Source organism: Triticum aestivum, chromosome 6D (genome assembly GCF_018294505.1).
Source record: "Triticum aestivum cultivar Chinese Spring chromosome 6D, IWGSC CS RefSeq v2.1, whole genome shotgun sequence".
Lineage (NCBI taxonomy): Eukaryota > Viridiplantae > Streptophyta > Magnoliopsida > Poales > Poaceae > Triticum > Triticum aestivum.
The window spans coordinates 109,541,746-109,550,272 of NC_057811.1; positions in this window are offsets into that span (position 1 = coordinate 109,541,746).

The following is an 8,527-nucleotide window of genomic DNA, read 5'->3' on the forward strand; positions in this document are numbered from 1 at the left end:
ACACTTTTATTTACTTACAACTCAAGAATTACAACTCGATACTTAGAACAAGATATGACTTTATATGAATGCCTCCAGCGGTGTACCAAGATGTGCAATGAATCAAGAGTGACATGTATGAAAGAATTATGAACGGTGGCTTTGCCACAAATACGATGTCAACTACATGATCATGCAAAGCAATATGACAATGATGGAGCATGTCATAATAAACAGAACAGTGGTAAGTTGCATGGCAATATATCTCGGAATGGCTATGGAAATGCCATAATAGGTAGGTATGGTGGCTGTTTTGAGGAAGGTATATGGTGGGTGTATGATACCGGCGAAAGGTGCGCGGTATAAGAGAGGCTAGCAATGGTGGAAGGGTGAGAGTGCGTATAATCCATGGACTCAACATTAGTCATAAAGAACTCATATACTTATTGCAAAAATCTATTAGTTATCGAAACGAAGTACTACGCGCATGCTCCTAGGGGGATAGATTGGTAGGAAAAGACCATCACTCGTCCCCGACCGCCACTCATAAGGAAGACAATCAATAAATAAATCATGCTCCGACTTCATCACATAACGGTTCACCATACGTGCATGCTACGGGAATCACAAACTTGAACACAAGTATCTCTCAAATTCACAACTACTCAACTAGCATGACTCTAATATCACCATCTTCATATCTCAAAACAATCATAAGGAATCAAACTTCTCTTAGTATTCAATGCACTTTATATGAAAGTTTTTATTATATCCCTCTTGGATGCCTATCATATTAGGACTAAATTCATAACCAAAGCAAATTACCATGCTGTTTAAGACTCTCAAAATAATATACGTGAAGCATGAGAGTTCATCTATTTCTTTAAAATAAAACCACCGTCGTGCTATAATAAGATATAAATGAAGCACTAGAACAAACGGCAAACTACTCCAAAAGATAACTGAAGATCAATGAGTAGTCGAATAATTATGTAACTATGTGAAGACTCTCTAACATTTAAGAGTTTCAGATCTTGGAATTTTATTCAAACAGCATGCAAAACTAAATAAAATAAAATGACGCTCCAAGCAAAACACATATCATGTGGTGAATAAAAATATAGCTCCAAGTAAAGTTACCGATGAACAAAGACGAAAGAGGGGATGCCTTCCAGGGCATCCCCAAGCTTAGGCTTTTGGTTGTCCTTGAATATTTCCTTGGGGTGCCTTGGGCATCCCCAAGCATAGGCTCTTGCCACTCCTTATTCCATAGTCCATCGAATCTTTACCAAAACTTGAAAACTTCACAACACAAAACTTAACAGAAAACTCGTAAGCTCCGTTAGTATAAGAAAATAAAACCACCACTTAGGTACTGTTGTGAACTCATTCTAAATTCATATTGGTGTAATATCTACTGTATTCCAACTTCTCTATGGTTCATACCCTCCGATACTACTCATAGATTCATCAAAATAAGCAAACAACACATAGAAAACAGAATCTGTCAAAAATAGAACAGTCTGTAGTAATCTGTATCAAACGTATACTTCTGGAACTCCAAAAATTCTAAAATAAATTGGTGGACCTGAGGAATTTGTCTATTAATCATATTAAAAAAGAATCAACCTAATATCACTCTCCAGTAAAAAATGATAGCTAATCTCATGAGCGCTAAAGTTTCTGTTTTTTACAGCAAGATCACAAAGACTTCACCCAAGTCTTCCCAAAGGTTCTACTTGGCACAAACACTAAGTAAAACATAAAACCACATCCAACCAGAGGCTAGATAGATTATTTATTAGGAACAATTGTATTTTTTTCCCCTAGTTGGGTCACGCTCGACTGATTTGCCCCTATTTTTTCAATAATTGCGGTTTTGCCCAGCTCACTTCACTCGCCTTGTGTTTTTGCCCTTCCGGCACGGTTCCGACCAGTGAGCAGTCGCCACGTGGCAAACCGTGATTGGTCGGAACCGTCCCAGAAGGGCAAAAACACAAGGCGAATGAAGTGAGCTGGGCAAAACCGCAATTATTGAAAAAATAGGGGCAAATCAGTCGACCGTGACCCAACTAGGGGCACGAATGCAAATATCCCTTATTTATTACTAAGCAGGAGCAACAGGCAAGGAACTAAAATAAAATTGGGTTGCCTCCCAACAAGCGCTAACGTTTAACGCCCCTAGCTAGGCATGATGGTTTCAATGATGCTCACATAAGACATAAGAATTGAAACATAAAGAGAGCATCATGAAGAATATGACTAGCACATTTAAGTCTAACCCACTCCCTATGCATAGGGATTTTGTGAGCAAACAACTTATGGGAACAATAATCAACTAGCATAGGAAATCAAAACAAGCATAACTTCAAGATTTTCAACACATAGAGATGAAACTAGATATTATTGTAATTCCTACAAGCATATATTCCTCCCTCATAATAATTTTCAGTAGCATCATGAATGAATTCAACAATATAACCAGCACCTAAAGCATTCTTTTCATGATCTACAAGCATAGAAATTTTATTACTCTCCACATAAGCAAAATTCTTCTCATTCAGAATAGTGGGAGTATCATAAGAAACTCGAATACTATAAATTGTTTCCACATTAAAAGAGTAATGTTCAGAAAAGGGTAATCATCACTACTTTTTATAGCATAAGTGTCATCACAATAATCATCATAAGTAGCAACTTTGTTCTCATCATAATCGATTGAAACCTCTTCCAAGATAGTGGAATCATTACTAAATAAAGTCATGACCTCTCCAAATCCACTTTCATAATTATCACAATAATATTCAACATCCTCCAAAATAGTGGGATCATTACTTCCTAAAGTTGACACTCTTCCAAACCCACTTTCATCAATATAATCATCATAAGTAGGAGGCATGCTATCATCATAATAAATTTGCATATCAAAACTTGGGAGACTAAAAATATCATCTTCATTAAACATAGCATCCCCAAGCTTGGGACAAACATTAATTGCAGCAAATATATTCTCAAACATGTCATTCTCATCAAACATAGCATCCCCAAGCTTGGGCCTTTTCATATCATAAGCATAATCACTCTCATCATTAATAGTATGGATAGCACCAATAGTATAGCAATTATCATCATCACAATGAGTAATAGGAGCAACATCATTTGGGAAGGATACCTTTCTACCTTTGCTCCTCTGTCTTTTCTTTTTCTTCTTCACATCATGTGTGGGTTTAACCCTCTTTTTTGAGCTCCTTATTAATGAGATTGGTTGAATAGAAGGCTCCTCCTCGTTACCAGATTCATCATAAGAAATAATAGGAGGATATTGGGAAGTCTATTCCCTTTCATTAGTATTCTCTTCATCTTCTATTTGTTTTCTTTTCTTTATGTAATTGGCAATATAAGGATTTTCAATGCAATTCACCGCACAATACATAAAAATCTCTTCTAGATCAATCTCGAGGAATTTCTCAAGGTTATATTCTGGAATATGCTTAGTTGTACGTTTCATTTCTTCATAACCCAAAAGCAAACTAAGTTCATTATGATGTGCAAGGGAAATCAAATCATCACAATTTTTGGACATGATACAATCATGAAACAATTTGCATTGGAGATTTAAATGACCATGTTCATTGCAAAGTTCACAAGTATGATGAAGAAATTTTAAATTTTCAGCACAAACATCTAGCCTTTCTTGCAACCATTTAGTTTCCAAATACTTATGCCTCTTGCAAAATCTATTTTCCCTAATTGGTGTGTACTTGCAAACTCTATGCACTCCACAAAAGTTGACATGCTTATAAGAGACATTTTCATCATGACTAGTGCAATCATCATTAGTACTATGGATATTGAAGGAGTTCATACTAACAACATTGCAATCATGCTCATCATTCAAATATTTAGTGCCAAACATTTTAATGCATTCTTCTTCTAACACTTTGTGACAATTTTCCTTTCCATCATACTCACAAAAGATATTAAAAAGATGAAGCGTATGAGGCAAACTCAACTCCATTTTTTTTGGTTTTCTTTTATAGACTAAACTAGTGATAAAACAAGAAACTAAAAGATTCGATAGCAAGATCTAAAGATATACCTTCAAGCACTAACCTCCCCGGCAACGGCGCCAAAAACTGCTTGATGTCTACTACACAACCTTCTTCTTGTAGACGTTGTTGGGCCTGCAAGTGCAGAGGTTTGTAGGACAGTAGCAAATTTCCCTCAAGTGGATGACCTAAGGTTTATCAATCCGTGGGAGGCGTAGGATGAACATGGTCTCTCTCAAACAACCCTGCAACCAAATAACAAAGAGTCTCCTGTGTCCCCAACACACCCAATACAATGGTAAATTGTATAGGTGCACTAGTTCGACGAAGAGATGGTGATAGAAGTGCAATATGGATGTTAGATATAGTTTTTTGTAATCTGAAAATATAAAAACAGCAAGGTAGCAAGCGATAAAAGTGAGCGTAAACGGTATTGCAATGCTACGAAACAAGGCCTAGGGTTCATACTTTCACTAGTGCAAGTTCTCTCAACAATAATAACATAATTGGATCATATAACTATCCCTCAACATGCAACAAAGAGTCACTCCAAAGTCACTAATAGCGGAGAACAAACGAAGAGATTATTGTAGGGTACAAAACCACCTCAAAGTTATTCTTTCGGATCGATCTATCATAGAGTTCGTACTAGAATAACACCTTAAGACACAAATCAACCAAAACCCTAATTTCACCTAGATACTCCAATGTCACCTCAAGTATCCGTGGGTATGATTATACGATATGCATCAAACAATCTCAGATTCATCTATTCAACCAACACATAGAACTTCAAATAGTGCACCAAAGTTTCTACCGGAGAGTCAAGACGAAAACGTGTGCCAACCCCTATGCATAAGTTCACGAGGTCAAGGAACCCGCAAGTGGATCACCAAAACATACATCAAGTAGATCACGTGATATCCCATTGTCACCAGAGATAAGCACATGCAAGACATACATCAAGTGTTCTCAAATCCTTAAAGACTCGATCCGATAAGATAACTTCAAAGGGAAAACTCAATCCATTACAAGAGAGTAGAGGGGGAGAAACATCATAAGATCCAACTATAATAGCAAAGCTCGCGATACATCAAGATCGTACCATCTCAAGAACACGAGAGAGAGAGAGAGAGAGAGAGAGAGAGATCAAACACATAGCTACTGGTACATACCCTCAGCCCCGAGGGTGAACTACTCCCTCCTCGTTATGGAGAGCGTCGGGATGATGAAGATGGCCACCGGTGAGGGATTACCCCCTCCAGCAGGGTGCCGGAACAGGGTCCCGATTGGTTTTTGGTGGCTACAGAGGCTTGCGGCGGCGGAACTCCCGATCTCTTCTGTTCCCCGATGTTTTTAGGGTATATGGACATATATAGGCGAAAGAAGTCGGTCAGGGGAGCCACGAGGGGCCCACAAGGGTGGGCGGCACGCCTCCCTGCCTCGTGGCTTCCTCGAAGCTTCCCTGACGTCTACTCCAAGTCTCCTGGATTGCTTCCGTTCCATAAATAACTCTCCCGAAGGTTTCATTCCGTTTGGACTCCGTTTGATATTCCTTTTCTGCGAAACACTGAAATAGGCAAAAAAACAGAAACTGGCACTGGGCTCTAGGTGGTTAGTCCCAAAAATCATATAAAAGTGCATAGTAAAGCCCATTAAACATCCAAAAGAGATAATATAATAGCATGGAACAATCAAAAATTATAGATACGTTGGAGACGTATCACCCGCCGACAAAGCGACGCGACTACGACGATTACTATCTCATCGCGGTGTTCGACATAAGGATTGCCATCAATGCAAGAGGCAGTAACGGAAGAGGCTGGCGCATGTTGGCGGCGGCAGATTTGTACCCCTACACGTTCGAAGACGCCGTGCGCCATCTAAGCCGCATCTTCGCGGTGACAAGCCAGGGGACTTGTTTCGTCTGGTTGCCATCCTACGGTACGGGAGATTACAAACGGAATGCACAAACCATCATTTGCATCCCTAACGGTACTCCATTATTTTGTAGGGACCAGTCATCCCGCGATCAAAATAAGATCGCCAATCCTGGATGTGCATTTGCATCCACGATTCGGTCTAACCTGGAACCTTGTAGCTGACTTTGGCATATTGGGATCAACTACCTTAGCAGTCGTTACCCATGGTACCACTGATGTGCAACATGGTCACACAATCTACCACGATTGGACCGTCACCATCTACCCAGGTATTCCATTTTTTAACCCTCTCGCCTTCTCTTTCATTGTTGTACTAGTACTCTACTTATGTACTAGTAGGAGTACTTTTTACCTTGGAGGACGCGTATAGCTAGCTAGGCCCTTGAAGACTTGAACCCACTAGCTGCCACCATTTTTGTTTTTCCATGTCTTACTATCTCATCCATGTAGCCAAGAGTGGCTATATATAATAAGCCGGTTATTTTACTTCCTCTATACCGAAGTAGTACTATTTGCTGCACAGTATTACTGACCGCCATATTTGAGCACAACATTATTATGCATGGACCTTGACTATGTACGTCACCATGTGTCCAGATCTGAGATGCCGCATGTACCAAATGAACGGCGCCGAGTTCGACCCCCGTGATGCTACGTGGGTGCCGAGGAACACTCTTGGAGAGTACTCGCTTTTCATTGGGGACAGCTACCCCATTGTGAAGGGGATGCCACCTTCCGTGCACGACACGGAAAGCATGTCGTTCATGAAGCATGGTTGTGTCTTCAGTGTGCACCGCCGGATTAACGACATGCTGGGACACGCTATCCCTGATTTATGCCGCTTCAGCTTTGATGAGTCTCCATCGTGTGGAACCAGACTAGAAAGCTGCGACAATGATTCCCGTTGCCCACCGATATGGATCGTGCCATCCATGAAGAACACCTGGGACTAGAACCTGGAGGAGGACATGTAGCCCATCTATAACGTGTAAGTGGAGTACGGTAAATTGTGAACGGTAGCGCTGTGAATATATGTAGACTAGCCGTGCAAAAATTTATCACATGAATTGGAGATGAACTTGTGTGGCATACTAGCATTTGTCCTTTAGAATTTATTACTAGTAAATGTGTTATGTGTACGCGCAACTTGTGTGGTTGTTGCATGGGCTCCAACATGCTCTTTGAGAAAGAAGGTGGCACATCTTTGGATATACGTGACGTGGCGGCATCATACAGTAGCATCGTTCTCTATAGTTGTAGTACACTCCTACTAGGACGACAACTCCTATAAAACCTTGCGCTTGGCTCTCTGCCTCTTCGGGAGGTTCAACAGTTCGTACTCGTGTGAACCTTGCACTTGGCTCTTCGCCTCTTCGAAAGGTCCAACAATGATGATACTACAGTACATTATGCTTCTGGCAATCTGACACCGATTGAACTGTTGCACGTCCACCGCGGGGGTGAGGGCGAGGGAGAGGGAGAGGGCGCTGTAGTCAAAACCCTCTCCTCGTCCTACGAACCACCGCGCGCGTGGGCGAGGGAGAGGCGTAGTAAGCAAGCTTCTCCTCGTTCGGCGAGTTGACGGGACACATCAAAGCAGTACTAGTACTAGTCCATACTGCGTCCTTTCAGGTTAATATGGCTTAATTTGAAACGAGAAAAATACTCTGGCGGTCAACGTATGTAACAATACGCTCTTTATGGCCACTATATATAGTTTTGCGGTGATTATACGATCACTAGCTCATCGTAGAGCACCGTATTGCACCCTACTGACCGGCCACATAGTCGATGTGGCACTTTGTTGACTGGTTAAATTGTCACCTGGTTTCTGGGTCCCACCTGTCAGTTGGCAGAGCAAAGAAATCAGCTAAAAAACAAAGTGTAGTACATCTACACTTCCAATGCATTTAGCCTTTAATCTAAATCGATATTTATTGACTAATGCACCAACTTGTGCTCTAGGTATAGGCTACATGTCTATCCTTAATTACAGCATGCAACGACCTTCATTTAATCTTCTTCTCTCAATGGTTGCATGCACACATAAGTCTGCTACTTTGGGGCGTTAATTATGCCCTGGTCAATGTGTAAATCTCTAAATGTACAGTCTTTCACGGACGTAGGGAGTAGGTTGAATACTTGAGCATGAGCGTGTGTTGCGTCCTGTGCTGTGTGCCGCATGGGTGCGTGAGTGTTGCGTGCGTCCATGTGTACGTGTGAGTGTTGCATGTTGCATGCATGCATGCATGGGGCTTACTCCCTCCCATTGACATGTTCATATTTCAAGCTTCCTCTCTTCCCTCCATATGGTGATACTCCCTCTGTTCCCAAATACGGAGTAAAATCCTCCCTCTGTTCCCAAATATGGAGTATTTGTCTTTCTAGAGATTTCAACAAGTGACTACGTACGGAGCAAAATGAGTGAAGTGAGCGTAGAGGCATAGGGATAATGTAGAAAGGAAGTCTTCGCGATCCATTATTCCCCATCTCGGTCAGAGAGAACTATTCAACTAGTCTTCGTAGTGAAGTGACAATACACACTGCCGCAGATGG